This window comes from Equus asinus, chromosome X, assembly GCF_041296235.1.
Source record: "Equus asinus isolate D_3611 breed Donkey chromosome X, EquAss-T2T_v2, whole genome shotgun sequence".
NCBI lineage: Eukaryota > Metazoa > Chordata > Mammalia > Perissodactyla > Equidae > Equus > Equus asinus.
Window position 1 is genome coordinate 97808761 of NC_091820.1, and position 20752 is coordinate 97829512.

The window sequence follows — 20752 nt, forward strand, 5'->3', positions numbered from 1 at the left end:
AATTAGAAAGCCCACATACCCTTTTAGACCTGAGGGCATTAAGAGGGGAGAGAGAGCACAGAAGGACCTTCCTGGACACCTATGCCTATTCCACCTCATGGTCTCAGATTGGAGGGTGATAAAAAATGACGTGTGACTTCAGTTCTTGAGAGTTCCATGTTCCTTGCAGGTATATCAGTTCCTACCCTTGTGAGCATGACAAGTTTGGTGGAGGGATGATTTCCTTTAAGGCAGGGAGTGAAGCGAAATGAATGCAGACCTGAGGACATTTGTCAGGAAGGAAATAGAAATAAGAGGACAGAACGTGCTGCAGTGGGAAATGGTGTGTGGAGGAGAGGAAGCATAGAGCTGCATGGGTAGGGGAGAGGAAGAGAGGAAGAGAGGAGGAGAGGGGGAGAGGACACGACGACCCAAGACCTGGCAGGGCACTCACATCTAGACTGACAGGTAGCCTGGTAGGAATTGCAGACCCGGAGTTTGCACACAGAATCCTGGGCTGGGTGGTCTTGAGGGAAGGAGGGTATTGGGGCTGTAATTATGCTTGCAGTTGATGGCCTGCTCAACAGGGACAATAGGGTCAAAGGGGTGCCCCTGGCTGAGTCCCCGAGGGAGGGGTAGAAGCCAGGCACTGCAGGAAGCCCACTGCAGCCTTCCCTGGGCTGACACACCCAGGACCTGCCTCTAAGTGCTTCTCCTCCCGGAATCACCCCCACGGGCTCCTCTCTGGCTTCTTGCTCCTGCTCCATCCAAGACTCCACAGTCTGACCTTACAACCCTGCCCTCCCTGGAGCCACACTCTCTCTTGGTGGAGGGCTGTAGGCTCAGGCTCCTGTGCTCTGCCATCACCCCTCCCCCACCCCACATTCCATGTTTGCCTGAAGCCTCACTTCCTTAACCCTCATGGCCAGAAGGAGACTGGGAGGGCCCCTCTGCCTGGGACCCTTTAGCTGAGAACTGGTCAGGAGCAAAGTCTCAAAAGGCCCACTCCTTGCATCCCTCTGGGGCACTTCTGGGCCCCAGGCAGCCACCACCATCTCTCCAGAGCCAAAGGAGACGTCTCCCCTGCCCCCAGGCAGGAGGCAGATCCACTCAGGCCCCCAAAGCCACAGGGGCTCCCAACATTCTCTGACCCTTGTAGGTTTACAGCCCTTTATTCCTCCTCACCCCTCTCTGAATCTACCCTTAGAGGGGATCTGCCCACTCATCTCTCCTAGATTAAAATCTCATTCCTCTTTCTGCTCACTTTTTCTCAGTTTTACTCTATAAATGCTTGTTGAATGATTTACCCAGATAAGCAGTTTATGCTGTCATAATCTCTTTCTGGGATCAGGTAGAGTAAAAAGAAAAATAAGTAAATACTACCCCTCCCACTGCCCTCCTTTTCACTGGAGTTAGCTTGGGGGTTCAGTACAGACCCCTGCTTTGAAAACCTGTTCTGTGATTCATCCCCTTTTCTGCCCTCCCCCATGCTCTTCTCTGTTGTGTAAACTCGAAATTGTCTAAATTTTTATTTCACTGAAATGATGCAATCTTGAGACTTTATTTCACTTTGTGTGACACTGGCTTTTCCTTTACTCAGGAAGTATGTTTTTCCCTATTCAGAAGACATGGGAGACCTGGGCATTCAGATCAGAATAAGAAAGTTAGCTGAAAGAAGGCTTTTAGAGAATTTTGTGTTGATAGCCTTCATTTAAGAATGTGAGTTTTTCCCCTTCCTTTCACCCTTCATTCTCATTAGTCGCCAAGAGATTAAATGAGTCTTTTCAGGAGAAAGTAGCCTTTGAATGACCTTCTTTTGCATTATCTCCCTCCTTCTAGATACTATTTTCCCTGGGTTTCCATGACATCCCTGTCTCATAGTTTCTCTCCTCCAGATCTTTTTGGCAGCTACTTCTCAGTCTCCTTTGCTGAATCTGCTTTCTCTTCCTGATCCTTCTATAACGGCGATCAAAATTAAAATCACCACAACTGTGGTTTACCGAAAGTTTAGAATGTGTCAGGCATCCTTGTTCTAAGCCCTTTAAACGCAGTAGTTCTTTAATACTTGTAGCAACCCCATAAGATCGCTAGTACTATTACTTTCTAATTTGCTATTAATATTAATTTAATTACTATTAATTGCCACATATTTCAGATGAGGAAACAGGCTAGAAAGTCAGAAAGTTACCTTGGGTCATGCAGCTACTTAGTGGTGGAGCCAGGGATGAGATGCCTGGCTGACTGACTCCTAAGCCTGTGCTCCTTACTCGGGTTAGCTCTCCTGTGCACAGCATCCTGTGATGTAGGTGCTAGCCTATCTGCACTAGACAGGAGGAAACCGAGGTCTACACTCGTGAAGTGATCAGCCAAACGTCATAAAAGCAAGTGGCTTGTGCGTCACACACAAGCATGGAATCTTAATTTAAGGAACACTTGTTTGACAGGAGAGGCTTTTCTACTTTTCTTTTTCTTTCCCTCTGGTTGCAGCTACCCCTTCTGCTGTCAGGCAGCGGCCCCCCTTCAGTCATATTATCACATTCCATTCAAGCACCATGTTGTTTCCTGTCTATGCTTTAGGTGCAAATGATTGTGAATTTAACATATGTAAGAGAAGAGGGCAGCAGAAGTCAGTGGGGAATGGACAAATTGTTCACTTAAGTGGTGCTAGGGGGACTTCATTAGCTGTATGGAAAAAAGATCAGTTTACTTTCTCTCATGACACTAAATAAGAATTCCAGATCAATTTGAGAAATAAATGTAGATTTTATGCAAGTGTGTACTAATTCTTTAATAATATATTTTGTTGTTATGAAAATGATACTGGAGCAACACAAGGCTCACATAAGGGAAGCCATATTGTAGAAAAGAGACCATGTTCTAACTTTGAATGACCCCCGACTAACTAACCCAGCTGGATATGCACCCTCCAGGAGATCTACTTGCTCTGTAGATTTGATGACCCCTACTCATGTATGTACCTCCCAGCTACAGTCAGACAATAACTTTGTTCTTTTGAGTTCCTTAGGAATGTGATGACCCCTGGACAGAGATTCTATGTTGGTATCCATTATCGATGACAACTGAAAGATCTGGTGTGGCGACTCCCAGTCTGTAACACCAGAAGGTCAACATTCCTAACCCTCTCCTCTATAACCCACTGGCCTATATAACTGCTTTGAGATTCTGTGCCCCTCTTAAGAGTGTTCTTTAGGACACTAGTCCCCACATTTTCCGATTTGCTAGCTTATCACTTAATAAATGCCCTTTCTCTGCCACCATCTTGCCTCTGGACAATTGGCTTTTGTCTTGTGGCGAGTAGGTCGTGCCCTTTGTGTGGTAACAAAAGGAATAAAAAGAATCAAATGTTCAAAAGCAACCCCTTTTAAAACTGCAAGAAAATAAATATTAAATCTCTGGATTGGAAAAGTCTTTCTATGGTTAAGAGTGATGAAAGAAATTATAAAGGAAAGACCAATAACTCAGAAGATAGCATTAACAGAAATAAAAGACAAACTGCAAACTGAGAAATACTGGCAACAGATGAAAACAGTAATAACATCAAACTTTTATTGTGTTTGGATAGTTAACGTTTATTAAGGTCTCACAAAGTGCCAGGCATATTCTAAGAGCTCTACATGGTTTCATTTCATTCTTACAATAAACCCTGAGCGAGATCCTAATATTATCTCCAGGTTCGAAAACATTCTTACTTAAGGGGGAAAAAAAAACAGAAAATGCACAAAATGTAAATATACAGCTTAATAAGTTATTATAAAGGAAACTACCACAAACATCAAGAAATATAACATTGTCAGAACTTCCGAAATACCTGTGAGCCCCTGCCCAATCACAACCTCTTTCCTCTCCCCTAAAAGAAACCACTGTCATGACAGTATCGCTATTACTTTCTTGCTTTTCATTAGAGCTTTACGACTCAAATAGGAATCCCCAAATACAACTGTTTTCGAACTTTATATAAATAGAACTATAATGCATGTATTCTTCTGTATCGGGCTCATTTCCCTTACAACTATGTTTCTGAGATTCAACATTGATGTATGTAGCATTAGTTCATCATTTTCAACGTTGCATTATAGCATTCCATTCTACAAATTTACGAGAAATTATTTATCCATTCTACTGTTGATGGACTTTTAGGCTGTTTCCAGTTTGGGGCAATTATGAAAAATGTTGCTACGAACATCTTTTTTCTGGTCTACTGGTGCACATGTGTATGCATAGGGTATATATCTAGGAGTGGAACTGCTGGTTCACAGAGTATGTGTATTTTCAACTGAAGGGGAGGATGAACTATTCCTCTACACTCTAGGTCTTTCTGGCTGGTCTAAGGATTAAATTGACATGAGCCAGAATAACAGCAGAAAATCAAATGAAGTTTAACAACATGTATACATGGGAGAAACCCAGGAAAACTGAGTCACTCATCAGAATGGCTCAAGCCATCACCTTAAATACCATCTTCAGCTAAAGACAAAGGAGGATGTTGAGGGTAGTGGTTTGGGACTTCAAAGGGGAGGAAGGCAATTTACATGGAGATGGAAAAGCAAATGTTTGATAAACAAATGTTTGCTGGGCCATCTACAGACAATGTGACCCAAGAAAGAACTCTGATAAAAATGGGCTTTGTGAAGATCCTCCCAGCCTACCATACCCAGAGTTATCTATGGTGATGGCCAGTTCTGGGATAGACCTTCCATTTTGAATTCTTTTAGGCAATTAGGGGGAAGGTCAAAGTTTCTTTCAGAGTCTCTTGTTCTTAAAAATAATCAAGCCAAAGAGACATATTTTGGGGTGGCCAATTCTGATTGTCCACAGTCCCACCTTTGAAACTTTAGGAAGTTTCACAGTCCAGAAGCTGAGTGGGTAGATTGTTCCATCTCATCGAGTGCGTCTTTTGGTCTTGATAATAGATCAGTCCAGTTAACTTCATTTCAGACAGTGATGCAGGTGGGCTCCCAAAGTGAGGCCAATATTGTGTAAGCAGCAACCAGGTATTTAATAAGAAGAATTTCTATGGAAACAAACAGAAAAACAAAGTTACTGGTTTGAGCAAATTATAAACCAGTTTCTGAGTCTAGGGGATAGACAGTCAAGAAGACTTCTAGATGTCAGGGTCAAAGCATCTTTTGCAGTTTGAAATGTCTCTGATGATATCATTGGGCATTCAGGTATCTCTTTAGTAGCTTACATGGCAACAGGCATGATATCATGGTAAGTTCTCTTAAGTTTATATCAAGTTGCCCAGCTTCAGTTTGCAGGGCTTCAGGAACAGGGGTGGTTTCAGTTCTCAATTCAAATGAAAATGATGAAAATAAAATCGAAAATGTTAGTCTGGAGATCTGTAGGCAGATGTTTCAGGAAACTACATGAATTCAGGATCCAGTCCAGTTTACAGGTAGAAAACAAAACTTCAAAGACAATCAACAGTACTAGAATCTGATATCTACCATTGTGTATTATAGTTTCTACTGAAACATAACTTTTCTCTTTAAAATCACCCTCATTTTTACCAAAGATAGCCAAACTAAGACTAGTTGGCTTGGAAAATAAGTCTACTTTCAATAAAAATTGTCCCAATTATATACATAAGTACAGTAAAAATAGAAATTGATCATACAGGCTTTTTTAAATCCACTTTGCTGGAATTTTTCATATGGAATCTCTGATTGAACTTTATAGGCCTCTTCAGGCCAGGAAAGTTAAGCTGAGGACTTGTCATCAGATTCTGACTGTAATACCTTTAGATTTGGGTGAATTCCTCTCTTCTCTAGGTCCCCAAAATATCCTGAGGTTCTTGCACCTGCCTGGGAAGTGACATTCTTTACTCACCTGGTCAGCCTGCTGGGAATCTTATAAGCAAGGTAACAGGTCAATATTTTCAAGTGGCTTTATTTGTTTCATAAAGTCAGTTTTTGTCCCTTAAAGCTATTTTGGTCATACCCAAGTCTATGCATGTTTTTCTCAAATTTATGACATTCCAGTCAAAGCCTTGGTAATATAACCAATGTTCCAATTGTGTCTTGTCATAAGGAGAACAGATTCTTGTTGAACTTATGCAAATAACTATATTGCCATGAAAATAAGAATATTCACTCACTAAGATTTCCAAATTCGGGAGGGATCAGGTAAGGAGAAAAAGATAAATGTTTCAATTCTGCTTACAAAAGTATAATTTACCAAATTGTTATAAATCATAGTTAGCTTAAGAGAAAAAGATTTCCTTAATTTTGAAAAAAACAAAACATTAAAAAAAATCAGCAAAGGGCTGGCTCCATGGTGCGTGATTGGCATGCTTGCCATCAGAGGCACGGGTCCACAGGTGTGGATACCGGGCACGGACCTACACCACTCATTAGCTATGCTGTGGCAGTGACCCACATATAAAGTGGAATAAGATTGGCAGGAATGTTAGCTCAGGGCTAATCTTCCTCAAACAAAACAATCAGGAGGACTGGCAACAGATGTTAGTTCAGGGTTAATCTTCCTGAGGAAAAAAAAACAGCAATATTTCAAACGAAAAGTCATAAAAATTATAATCATCCTCATCAGTTCATTCAGTCCCATGTAATCAACTCTTTTTTTTTTTTAAAGATTTTTTATTTTTCCTTTTTCTCTCAAAGCCCCACAGGTACATAGCTGAGTATTTTTAGTTGTGAGTCCTTCTAGTTGTGGCATGTGGGATGCTGCCTCGGCATGGCTTGATGAGCGATGCCATGTCCATGCTCAGGATCCGAACTGGCAAAACCCTGGGCCACCAGAGCAGAGTGCATGAACTTTACCACTCTGCCACAGGGCCAGCCCCCAACTCTTAATCTTAATCTTCTATCAGTAGTTTCATGAAGTCCTTAGTTTCTCCATTAGACTTTTGTAATTTCTTACTCAGTTCAGTTTTATGATCTGAAAGTTTATCAGACACCTATATTCTAGAGTAAGTGTCAGAGTCCTTTCCATGAATCCCTCTGAAGATGAAACATACTTCCAAAAGCATCAGAGTAAAATAACTGTCTGTAAATGAAAAAAGACTTAAAAATGGCAATTGACAAAGAAATTTGGTTATTTCTGTGACATACAACACTTTAAGATAATAATTAGAATTATGACTGATAATCAGCACAGGTCAGAATTTTAGGAATATTATATAATTTTTAAAACACTTATATCAATAACATTTACCCACATAAAATCATAGGTCCTATGAAACAATGCTTAGTTATCCATTTAACCCTGGTGAGAAAGATTTTCAGGCAAATGAAGAAAATTAAATAGCTGTAAGAAAAACTTTAGTGCCTGTGATTAAAGACCTGATGGAAAACAATACTGGAAATTTATTTATTTATTTTTAACTTTTTATTAAGATTATGATAGTTTACAACCTTGTGAAATTTCAGTTGTACCTTATTGTCAGTCATGTTGTAGGTGCACCACTTCACCCTTTGTGCCCTCCCCCACCCCCCTTTCCCTTGGTAACCACCAATCAGTTCTCTTTGTCTATATGTTCAACTTCCACCTATGAGTGGAGTCATACAGAGTTCGTCTTTCTCTATTTGGCTTATTTCACTTAACATAATACCCTCAAGGTCCATCCATGCTGTTGTGAATGGGATGATTTTATCCCTTTTTATGGCTGAGTAGTATTCCATTGTATATATATATACACTACCTTCTTTATCCAATCATCAGTTGATGGGAACTTAGGTTGCTTCCATGTCTTGGCTATTGTAAATAATGCTGCGATGAACACAGGGGTACATGGGACTTTTGGAATTGCTGATTTCAAGTTCTTTGGATACATACCCAGTTGTGGGATGGCTGGGTCATATGGTATTTCTATTTTCAATTTTTTGAGAAATCTCCATACTGTTTTCCATAGTGGCTGCACCAGTTTGCATTCCCACCAAGAGTGTATGAGGGCTCCTTTTTCTCCACAACCTCTCCAACACTTGTCACTTTTTGGTTTGGTTATTTTTGCCATTCTAACAGGTGTAAGGTGACATCTTAGTGTAGTTTTCATTTGCATTTCCCTGATGATTAGTGATGAGGAGCATCTTTTCACGTGCCTATTGGCCACCCATATATCTTCTTTGGAGAAATGTCTGTTCATGTCCCCTGCCCATTTTTCGATCGGGTTGTTTGATTTTTTGTTGTTGAGCTGTGTGAGTTCTTTATATATTATGGAGATTAACCCTTTGTTAGATATATAACTTGTAAATATTTTTTCCCAACTGGTGGGGTTTTTTTTGTTTCAATCCTGTTTTCCCTTGCCTTGGAAATTTATTTTGATAAAATATAAAATCCCTACTCTTAAGGTAGATTACTCACAGAAAAACTTTTCATAATTTCTTTATCAAGAACAGACAAAAAGTTTAAGAAAATTATCCTTTTGAGAGAGAAAAAACCAAATTCTAATTTTTAATCAGCTTATTTTTTATATTAAAACACATTTGCTTAGTTAAATTCACTTCAATCTTGGCCAACTTGACCATACACAAAACTCTTAGAGGGTTTTCTTTTACAAACCTTTTATAACCTTTTTAACAAACAAAAATATCTTTATTTTTTATTACTGAAATCATACATCTTGCTTTTCTTCAATACTAAGATGTTTTCCTTATTAATTTTTAGTAGCTTTAATCACATATATTAATTTCTAACCCTTAGAAACCTTAATTTTTAAGTAAAAACTAAGAAGTAAACAATTACGAACTGTCTTTTACATTAGCATTCTGTGGCTTAGAAAGTTTATAAATACCTTTTATAATTTCTAGAAACATGCTACTTCATTGTACAATCTTTTAATTAAATACAAGACACGTTTACTAATAGACTTAAACTAAAACATCTTTTAGTTTCTCTGTAATAAGAAGCAAAAAGCAGGGGCCGGCCCTGTGGCCAAGTGGTTAAGTTCGAGCGCTCTGCTTCAGCGGCCCAGGGTTTCACTGGTTTGGATCCTGTGCATGGACATGGCACTGATCGTCAGGCCACGATGAGGCAGCATCCCACATGCCACAACTAGAAGGACCTGCAACTAAGACATGCAACTATGTACCTGGGGGATTTGGGGAGATAAAGCAGACAAAAAAAAAAGATTGGCAACAGTTGTTAGCTCAGGTGCCAATATTTAAGAAAAAAAAAGAAAGAAAATATATATGTTAAATAAAGAGAAGCCAAAAGTAGATAAACCTATATTTAGTAACTAATATCTAATATTTTATCTTATTTGGAAATGACCTAGATATTCCAGGAATTTTCTATTATTTAATTTAACCTAGCAAAACTTCAAAGTTTCAAGTGACCAAAGAGATTTTGGAAGTTATTTTAAGTACACATGGCATAAACTATAATGATTGCTAAAAGCAATCATTATATTGCTTATAATTATCTATAAACTCTTATCTCTTATATCTAAATAATTTTCTCTCCACAATTATGTTTAGATAACCCATGAAAACTTCATAAGACATTAGACCAAATTAGCTTATCATTTTAAATTATTATTTTGCTAACAAATTAGTAACAGGGACAACATGAGTTTATTTGACTAGTAAACCCAGGCTGCATGTCTGCATCGTATCCAATGCTGATAATCCTGTAGAGATGACTATTTTAATCAAACCACAAACTTCAACAAGGTTTCATTCACCCAAGATTATTTTATATCATGTTAACTTGAAAAACATTTGGTTTAGTTTCTATTACATTTAGAAATAATTTATATAAGTTCTTACTTTAAGCCAATTAAAGAGAGCTCTCTTAGAAATTATACCATCTAGAGGTAAAATATCACACATATATAACATACATACAGACACACATACACAAAGACTCCACAGCTATTGCTTTAAAACTTTAGAACAATGTGCCAAACCTTTAAAATTCTGCACAAAGTGTTTAACAAAGGCCCTCTTTCTAAGTGTACAATTTAACCTTAGGCCAATTTACCTTGGTGGGAGGGGTTTTATTATCTCTTTTATTAGCACCTGATATTAGCCTCCAGTTTTTATCTCATACTGTGTGGACTGAGGCAACCCTACGGACTTCCTTTAGCATGTTTAATTAACATTGTCATTGTCTGAAGGGCAGATTTATACGCTGTCTTACAATATCAATATTGGGGGAATGCTTCCCCCAGTGAGACACAATGTCTATCCCCACAATACAATTTATAATTCTGCAAAAGAGATGTAATCATTTCGCATGAAGCACATAAATATATCAATTTTTCTACAAAATTTCATCTCAATTCCATCAACTCTTATACCTCTAATCATAGCTTCTATTAGGATTTCATCAACAAGTCTCAGTCTTATATTGGGTAGAGGAAGCATTCCCAGCCAGACACAACATCCATTTTCAAAAAAACACTCAGGCAAAGTTGATACAACCTCTTTATGTAATATTTGCTCAAACATCCCAACCTTTATAATCCTATCAACCTTTACACCTTTAAGGGTGGTTTTTTTTTTTCAGTCTAATTGTAGCCTGAGTCAGGGTTCCACCAACAGGGTTTTGGTAGATCCTAAATTTGATTACGTTCTTAAGGCTAGTCATTCTTTCTTTACATTTTCTTTTTAATTTCGTCTTTTCATAGCTACCAATAAAACAATTATGATGAGAGCTCTCTAAAAATTTTTCCAATTTAGACATTTTTCCAATTTAAATGATCCATCTTCTGGCCATTGATGAGTAGGATCTTAATAGTGACTCAAACCAATAAGCCTTTTATGGCTTAACCATAGATGCAAGACTCTATTCGACTGGCTGCCAAGATGTACACCAGTACGTGCATTCTCCAGATGGTGGAGACCAAAAAGCTCACAAAGTCAAGCTCTCAAGACACAGACACGAAGGCAGAGACAAGGAAAAACACTGACCATCTCTGGGATGGAAAGGATCAATAAACTAGGAGTACTCAAACCAAATTTCCTAGAGTTGCTGAGTCCAAGAAGCTAGCTTCACCAATATTTTCTCTTGCTAATCTAAATTTAGACAAGGAAAAAGACCTCACCACTCTCGCTTCCACTGAACCCTGCAGGTAGAGAGATCTGGGAGAGCGACATGGTGAGAACTCTTACTTCCTGCTGGCTCTTGTCAGGTCTCCAGGATCTCTTGGCTGGCATAGTCCAGGAGCAAGTGGCATCCAGCCAGTGAAGTTTTATCCATCCTCATCATCAAACTGAAGGGGAGGAAGAAGTATTCCTCTACCATCTAGGTCCTTCTGGCTGGTCTAAGGATTAAATTGACATGAGCCAGAATAACAGCAGAAAATCAAATGAAGCTTAATAACATGTATACATGGGAGGAACCATGTATACATGGGGGAAAACTGAGTCACTCATCAGAATGGCTGAAGCCACCACCTTAAATACCATCTTCAGCTAAAGACAAAGGAGGATGTTGGGGGTAGTGGTTTGGGACTTCAAAGGGGAGGAAGGCAATTTACATGGAGATGGAAAAGCAAATGTTTGATAAACAAATGTTTGCTGGGCCATCTATACGCAATGTGACCTGAGAGAGAACTTTGATAAAAATGGGCTTGGAGAGGATCCTCCCAGCCTACCATACCCAGAGTTATTTATGGTGATGGCCTGTCCTGGGACAGGCCTTCTATCTTGAATTCTTTTAGGCAGTTAAGAGGAAGGTCAAAGTTTCTTTCAAAGTCTTTTCTTCTTAAAAATAATCAAGTCAAAGACACACGTTTTGGGGCGGCCAATTCTGATCCCCCAAACAACTTTTCTAGATACTACCAAACTGTCTACCAAAGTCATATCAACTGCCACTTCCACCATCAGTGTTTAAGAGTTCCTGTTGCTCCACATCCTCAAAAACACTTGGTATTGTCAATAAAGCTTTATAACTTTTGCTTAAGGTTTTACACCTATTTTATTTAAATTTAGTTCAAGGTACTTGATTTTGTACACTATTGTAAATGTAATATTTGTTTAAATTTCTTTTTTTTTTCTTTTGAGGAAGATTGGCCCTGAGCTAACATCTGTGCCCACTTTATATGTAGGATGCCTGCCACAGCATGGCTTGATAAGTGGTGTGTAGGTCCACGCCCGAGATCCAAACCAGTGAACCCCAGGCCGCTGAAGCAGAGCACACAAACTTAACTGCTATGCCACTGGGCCAGCCCCTAAATTTCATTTTCTAAGTGCTTGTTGATGGTATATAGAAATATAACTGATCTTTTGATATTGATTTTATATATTGACTTTGCTAATCGCTCTCAATAATTATAAGTTTTTATCTGTAGCTTCTTTGGGATTTTCTACATGCACATGCATATCATCTGCAAATAAACAAGTTTTATTTCTTCTTTTCCAATCTATGTGCATCTTATTTCTTTTTCTTGCCTTACTGTACTGGCTGGGACCTAGAGTACAAGAAGTGGTGAGGGAGGACATCCTTGTCTTATTCCTGAACTTAATAGGACCACTTTTAACAATTCAGCATTAAGTATGGCTACAGGTTTTTCGTATATCATTTATCAGATTAAAGATGTTTCCTGCCACCCCAAATGTACTAAAGTTTTTAAAATCTTCAATGGATATTTAATTTTATTGAGTGCCTTTTCTGTATCTATTAAGACAATTATATATATTTTTTTTATTTTTGTCTCAACACATCAAATTATATTGTTTGGTTTTCTAATAATAAACCAATCAAGCATTCCTAGAATAAATCCAATTTGGTCTTGATTTATTATAACTGCTATATATTGCTAGGGGGATTCAATTTCCTGATATTTTGTTTAGGATTTTTGTATTTAGGTACATAGGAGATATTAGCCTGTAATTTTCCTTTCTTGTAACGTTCTTGTCAGATTATGGTATCAAGGATTTGCTGGCCTCATAAAACTAGTTGAGGAGTACAACCTCTTTTTTCTATCGTCCTTCAGCTTTCTCCATTTACAAACGAGGAAAAAGAGGTCCAACGTGTTAAAATAGATTTTCAAATCTGCATTATATCCAATTATTTGCTTATAACCATGATTTATTGAATCAGCTTCCTTATATATCCTTGTTTCCAATGTTTCACTGTTATCAACCTGCTGAAAGAGCATCCTCATTCACATACAGATTTGCACATGTGGCCAAATATTTCCTGAGGATACATTCCTAGAAGTAGAGTTGCTGAATGAAGGACTATGTCCCACAGGAACCGGAGACGGAGGTGGCCCATGGCATGACCTACTTTGGTAGCACTGGCTCATACTCAGGGTCTTTCCTCATTTCTTAATGTGCTTGTAATACCCTTTAACTCTGCATTAGTAGAGACTTTGATATGTAATATTTAAAGGTCAGTTCAGTTCTAAGAAATCACCAAATTACTTCAATTTTCAAATGATTTGGGAGTTTGTTTTTTAACTTTTTTAATGGAACTTTTCAAACACACAAAAGTACAGAGAACAGCATAATGAACCCCCATGCTCCCATCACCCAGCTTCAAGAATTGTCAACATTTTGCATAGCTAGTTTCATCTGGAATCTCTGACACTTTTTTAATGGGGTATTTTAATGTAATTACTAGATATGCCAAATAGTTTGATTCTTCTGTACTCTAAATATAGTTATATCTCCCCTTTTTCATTCCAAATTTTTTTTTTTGAGGAAGATTAGCCCTGAGCTAACTACTGCCAATCCTCCTCTTTTTGCTGAGGAAGCCTGGCCCTGAGCTAACATCCGTGCCCATCTTCCTCTACTTTATATGTGGGATGCCTACCACAACATGGCGTGCCAAGCAGTGCCATGTCCGCACCCAGGATCTGAACCAGCGAACCCTGGGCCGCCGAGAAGCGGAACGTGCGAGCTTAACTGCTGTGCCACTGGGCCGGCCCCTCCAAATATTTTTTATTGGAGTAAAATTCATATAACATAAAGTTCACTCTTTTAACCATTTTAAAGTGTACAATTCAATGGCATTAAGAACACATTCAATTTTTTTTTTAATTTGTGCATTTCTCTTTATTCTGGGTCAAATTTTCCAGAGGTTTCTTACTAGTCTTTCGGAGAAATTTACTTTTGGTTTAACTGACTTTTCTATTGTTTCTTTTCTTCTACTTCATTTGATTTCTACTCTTATCTCTATTAGAGCCTCTCTTGTACTTTACCTAAATTATTACAGTAGACATTTGTTGCATACAGTTTCAGTCTTTCTTCATTTTAAATATTTGCACTTTGGCTTTAAATTTGCTTTTGAGTACTGTTTCAGGTGCATTATAAAAGCTTGGCTGAGAAGCAGATTTTTCATTATCATCCAGTTCTACACGTTTTATTATGCATTTCCAGCAGATGTAGGCACTTCTCTAGCTGAAGACCAATGGTAGAATGTCTCAAGATGAACACAGGCTTCTGTAAACTTCTAGATCCACAGCCCCAACCACTATACCTTCACCTTAGCCGAATAGCACATCTTGAGGTACTCAACTACGAAAAGGCTAATCTCACTCACTTCTTATGGAATAAGACTACATCACTCCCTTCTTTGTTTGGCTGCCCTAAATCCTTCTTTTATACCCTCAATAACATATTGATGAAAAAGAAGGTAATCACAAATTAATTAGTTTCCAACAGGACATTTTAATACATTGTACCAACTAAGCCATGTTCCTCAATCTAGCTTTTGAGAGTCAGGCACTGGTTGAGTTCTTCAAGAAGTGATATTGTGATTCCAATCTGAATACTGTACGTTGCGTAAAAGTGGCCAGTCAGGTTGCCTGTGGAGGGTTTGGGCGGTTGGATAGAGAGAGGAGGAACTGGATATGGGCATTCTTGAAACTCTGGCTCCTTCCCTTACAAGCTATGTGAACTTGGGCGAGGTAGTTAACCTCTCTGTGCTTCAGCTTCCTCCTTGGTAAAATGAGGCAATAACAGGAAGTCCCTCATACAATTGTGGTGAGAATTAAATGAGTGAACATTTGCACTTTCTTTAAAAGAGTGCCTGGTGCATTGTAAGTTCTGTGCCATAGAATACTATCATAACTGCACCAAATGCTTCTCCTCCAATTCTGAACAGCCTTGACGACAGATTACCTAAGTCCTCCCTCTTAGCCTCTTCACAGGGAATTTCATTAAACTCAGTAGCCTTAGGTTACTTTACCCATGTGAAGGGAGAGAGAACAAAATCTTGTAAGAGCTAACCCAGTAATCCCCTTCAGAACGGGAATTGTCTTTGGGTTAAGAACACACCTGCAGGGATGCCTACTTAGCTGGGGAGGTGAGTGAGGCTCTGTGGACCCAGCTGAGATGGCCAGAGCCTAGAGGAAAACAGCAGCAAAACTTCTCTGCAGAAGGACAACTGCAGAAGGAACTCTGGAGGATGGGAGCTGCTAAGCCAAGGAGGCGAGGGAGCCCAAGGGCCAAGCAGAAGGCTGAATGAAAAAGAAGTTTGAGTGAAACTATCCTGAGACTCTTTTGTGTAATTTGCTGATTGGTTAATTTTTTTATTGGTTGGCCTTTTAAAAAATTATTTTACATTGTTTAGTTTAGCATATGCTCATTTTAATAACGAAACAGCTTTGAAAGACAGAAGAGAAGACAGTAAAAGTGAAAGTTCCCCCAACTCCCCACAGTCCAGCCTGGTGTGTGTACTTTCAGATGTGCTTTTACACAAACACAAACATTCACGTTCTTGTTCTTATTCTATAAATGTTGGGTCATAGCAGCCACTTGGTTCTGAAATTCTCTTTCCTGTTGTCTGTTGTGTTGCGATGAACATCTTCCACTGTCCCAAACCTTCAGCAAGATCCTGCTAACTACTTTGTGCTGGCAGGTCTTTAGGCTAGCTCCCTGATTTCTATCAACAGTCACTCTCAGTGAAAGGAAGAAATTACAGTTTTACCTCACTACATTCATATAACAGTATTCTACAGCCACTTCTTATGGTGCCCCTACTGTGTCAGGCAGGCTTCCCGGTGCTTTATTTGCATTCTCACAGCATCTCCTCACAACACCCCCTTGGAAGTCAGTCCCACTATTATTGCATGTGGGTTCACAGATGAGGACTCAAGAGGCCTAAAAGCTAAAGAGAGGAAATTAAGGAGGAAAGAGCCAGCCCTGATGGCCTAGTGGTTAAAGTTTAGCATGCTCTGCTTCAGCAGCCCAGGTTTGGTTCCCGGGCACAGAATCACATCACTCATCTGTCAGTAGCCATGATGTGGTGGCAGCTCACATAGAAGAACCAGAAAGACTTACAACTAGAATATACAACTATGTACTGGGGCTTTGGGAAGGAAAAAAAGAGAGGGAGGAAGATTGGCAGCAGATGTTAGCTGAGGGCAAATCTTTCCCAGGAAAAGAAAAGAGAGGAAGATTGACAACAGATGCCAGTTCAGAGTGAATCTTTCCCAGCCAAAAAAAAAAAATATGGAGGAAAGTAAACATGGCAGAAGCAGGACTCAGACCTGTAGCATCTCTAAATCTTCACAATGACTTTATACGGGAGTTGTCACCACAAATGAGGGAACTGAGGCTGCAGAGTTCACAGAGCAAGATGAAATCACTGAGAATCTACCTATCCTCTCATTTCACAGGTATATCCTCCTTTGTAAAACACAGATGCGAGCAAGCAAGCAAATATCTAAATGAATGGAGAGACATACAGTTTTCATTGATCAGAAGACTCAGTATAGTAAAGATGTCAATTCTCCCCAAAGTGATCTATAGGTTTAACACAATTACTATCAAAATCTCAGCAAGATTTTTCATAGATATAGAAAAGCTTATTCTAAAATTTATGAGGAAAAGCAAAGTAACTATGATAGCTAAAACAATTTTGGAAAAGAAGGATAAACTGGGGAGAATCACTCTATCCAATGATAAGACTTATTATATAGCTACAGTAAATGGAGACAGTGTGATATCAGAGGAATAATAGACACGGATCAAAGGAAACAAATAGAGAACCCAGAAACAGAGCAACACTGATTTTTGACAAAGATGTAAAAAAAATTCAATAGACTAGCTTTTTCAAAAAACAGTGCTTGAAGAATCGAACATGCATAGGGAAAAAAATTAACTTCAACCTGAACCACACACTAGATACAAAAATTAACTGAAAAGGAATCATGGACTTAAGTGTAAAATGCAAAACTATGAAACTTTTAGCAGAAAACATAAGAGAAACCTTTGGGACCTAGACCTTGCCAAAAAGTTCTTTGGCAAGTTGCCAAAAAAAAATGACATACATAAAAGAAAAATCATTATAACTGGACTTCACCAAAATTAAACACTCGTGCTATAACCGACCCTACTAAGAGGATGAAAAGACAAGCTACAGACTGGGAGAAAATACTTACAAACCACACATCCAACAATGGATTGGTATCTAGCATATATAAAGAACTCTCAGAATTCAACAGTAATAAACAAATGATCCAAGTAGAAAATAAGCATAAGACATGAACAGAATTTCACCAAAGAGGATATACAGATGGTAAAGCAGCACATGAAAATATGTTCAACATCATTAGCCATCAGGGAAATGCAAACTAAAATAACAATAAGCTACCACTGTACACCCATTAGAAGGGCTAAAACATAAAAGAGTAATACCAAAGATGTGGGAAATGGGATTTTTCATACATTGCTGGTGGAAATGTAAAATGGTAAGGCTCTGGAAACGATTCTGGCAGTTTCTTATAAAACTAAACATGCATTTATCGCATGACCTCGCAAGTAGCCTCTTGGGCATTTATCCCAGAGACGGAAACATTTTCACACAAAAACCTGTCTGTGAATATTCATAGCAGCTTTATTCATAATAGCAAAGCCAAAAGTCTTTTAATTAGTGAGTGAATAAGCAAACTCTGGTATATCCATCTAATGAAATACTATTCAGCAATAAAAAGGAACTATTAATACACACGACCACCCAGATGGACCTCAAGGGCATTTCACTAGTGAAAAAGTCAATTCCCAAAAGGTTATGTAGTATAGGATTCCATTTACATAACATTCTCAAAATGCCAGAAACAGAGAGATTGGGAACAGATGAATCATTGCCAGGGTACAAGGATGAGCAGAGGGGTACAAAAATTAAGGGGTAGCAAAAGAGAGCACTTTTGAGATAATTGAACAGTTTTATATCTTAACTGTAGTAATGGTTACACGAATGTATATATGGGACAAAGCTGTATAGAACTACACATACACACACACAAATGAATGCATGTAAAAAATGATGAAAACTGAATAAGGTCTGCAGTCCAGTTAACAATATTGTCCCAATATCAATTTCCAGGATTTGATATTGATATTGTACTACAATTTCCACCATCGAGGGAGGCTTGGCGACAGATACATAGGACTGTATGTATTGCTTTTTCAACTTTCTGTGAGTCTACAATTATTCAAAAATAAAAAGTTAAAGCTAGTGTGGGATTCCAGATTTGCACAAATGTAGCCTTAGCAAATTCAATGAGTAGAACTGGTCTTTCTGTGTTAGTCACTTTCCATGCAGAGCTGGAGTAGTTTATTTATTTATTTATCTATTTATTTATTTAGTCTGCAAACGATTCATTTCTCCCAACAGGGAGGTGGGGGTCGCTGGAGGCAGGGCGGGCAGAATACTGCAGGCGGTGGGGCCTGGCGCAGTGGCATTGGGGTGGCGTGGCCCTCAGGTGACGGTAGAGCCGTTCTAGCCCATATTGGCTGAATTTATGTCGTAGTATTGGATGTAGATCCTTTTGGGCTGACACGCAGGTACTTGGCCAGCCGGCCGTACAGCAGCTTGCTGAAGGAGCGGTCTGAGCATCTCGGATCTTGCTGATGCTATGCAGGTTGCAGGGCGCGCACGGCGCTCAAGCCGCCGAAGGCCATGATCTGGCCCGGACCACACGCACCGTGATGGACCGTGCCGGCTTGCCTACGGCCTGCACCAGCTGCTGGGTGAACTCGCAGAGGAACTCATCCAGCACGGAGGCGCGGGGCACGTGGGTGTCCACCGCCACCATTGGCATGATGGCAGAGGAACGATGTGTCTGGCGCACAGGAACCAAGCGACACGCTGGCCACACGCACGCACGGCCGCAGCCCTGAAACCTGAGCTACGCAACCGCCGCCAGGTACCGTCCTCCATGCTGGCTGCGGCCCCCGGAATAGTTTAAAAATTCCTCCTCCTTTCTAGCATTTCGCAATATATATGTGTATCAAATTGTCACATCGTACACCTTAGACTTAGATAGGTTATATGTCTATAATATCTCAATAAAGCTGGAAAAAATTTAAAAAGACAAAAAAAATTCTTCCTTTTGCAAGTTTTGCAAATGTGCTCAAAGGAGGTACACTAGTGCTTCTTTTCAAAATGCTGACAGTTATTTTTATGATATGTTTTAAAATAAAATTACATGCACATGGTAAAAAAAATTAATATTTTTTAGACCCTAAAGAGAGCTTGTTTATGTAGGTTATAGATCTATCAATATTTACTGTATTGGAAATCAAAACTGAAAATATCTAAAAATATTTATTAATTCATTTAAAATAACAATAAACACATTAACATAAATAACTTATTTTATTAAAATAACTATTTTCCAAAACAAAAAATAATTTAGAGATGTTTTATATTTTTGAAAATCTCTTTAATGTCTGCCTTAATACAAGACAGCTGGGTGCTCATATTTACTTCTGCATTATGATATGGTTGTAGTTGTATGTGTGGTTGTTTTGGTTGAAGTATATAAAGAAAATCCAATCTTATGGAGATATGTAGCTGGATAAAGGAGGATTTCCCAGACTCTTTGAAAGGGTCGTCAGGTGTCCCCGGAGTCCTCAGACCACACTTGGAGAACCGATGTGCTGGACATACATAGTAAAATATTTACAAAGGTAATGTTAAGGATGCCTGCAATTTGCATTAAATACTCCAAAACATATATATACACACACGCCGATTCTCATTATATGTGGTAGTTATGTTCAATAAAGTCATCACAAGCAGTGAATTAGCAAATACTGAGCCATTGCTGCTAGTGGAAATACAAGGTGACGTTCCTGCAAGCGCCTGGTCACAGTCCTGTCAACCACTCAATATATAACCTTGTTTCACTTGTGTTTCTGTTTAAAGACACCTTATTTTATATTTCTTAAAATAATGAATTATATGCAGTATTTTTTTTACAATAAAACACTAGCTGAGTAGGGTTTAACATGTTCCTGACCCTGGGTAACATGACCTTAAATTTCTTTGCTGCTCAGCCTCACAACAATGTTGTCCACTACACTTTTTTTTTTTTTTTTTTTTTTTTTTTAAAGATTTTATTTTTTTCCTGTTTCTCCCCAAAGCCCCCCGGTACATAGTTGTATATTCTTCGTTGTGGGTCCTTCTAGTTGTGGCATGTGGGACGCCGCCTCAGCGTGGCTTGATGAGCAGTGCCATGTCCGCGCCCAGGATTCGAACCAACGAAACACTGGGCCGCCTGCAGCGGAGCGCGCGAACTTAACCACTCGGCCACGGGGCCAGCCCCTGTCCACTACACTTTTTAAAATTTGGTTGTCAACTCATGAATCCAAAAATTAAGCTGCTTTTTCATCTTCTCCACAGCTTCATCACACACAATAGATGCTACTTTAGTGCTTTCTGGAGCGACATCACATATAGATCAGCAAATTTCCTCTTCCTTTTTCTGGAGATACTGTGTTGTTGATTCAACAAATTGAACTCACAGCTACCAGCACTATAACTCATGCCTGAATGGAGCTTATCTAATGCATGCATTTTCTCTGTAAGGCACATCACAGCCTTCTTGCAG

At 39.0% G+C, this 20752-nt stretch overlaps 1 long non-coding RNA gene and 1 pseudogene across 1 annotated transcript in view; both read right to left on the reverse strand.

Moving 5' to 3' along the window:
* Positions 1–3520: 3520 nt before the first annotated feature.
* The window catches only part of LOC139042659 (uncharacterized), a 40664-nt gene continuing 23432 nt past the window's right edge, over positions 3521–20752 (reverse strand). The window contains exon 2 of the long non-coding RNA XR_011499641.1: positions 3521–5011. This is a non-coding gene — a long non-coding RNA (uncharacterized lncRNA). The remainder of the gene's footprint in view (positions 5012–20752) is intronic.
* LOC106840488 (macrophage migration inhibitory factor pseudogene) lies at positions 18616–20186 on the reverse strand (annotated as a pseudogene).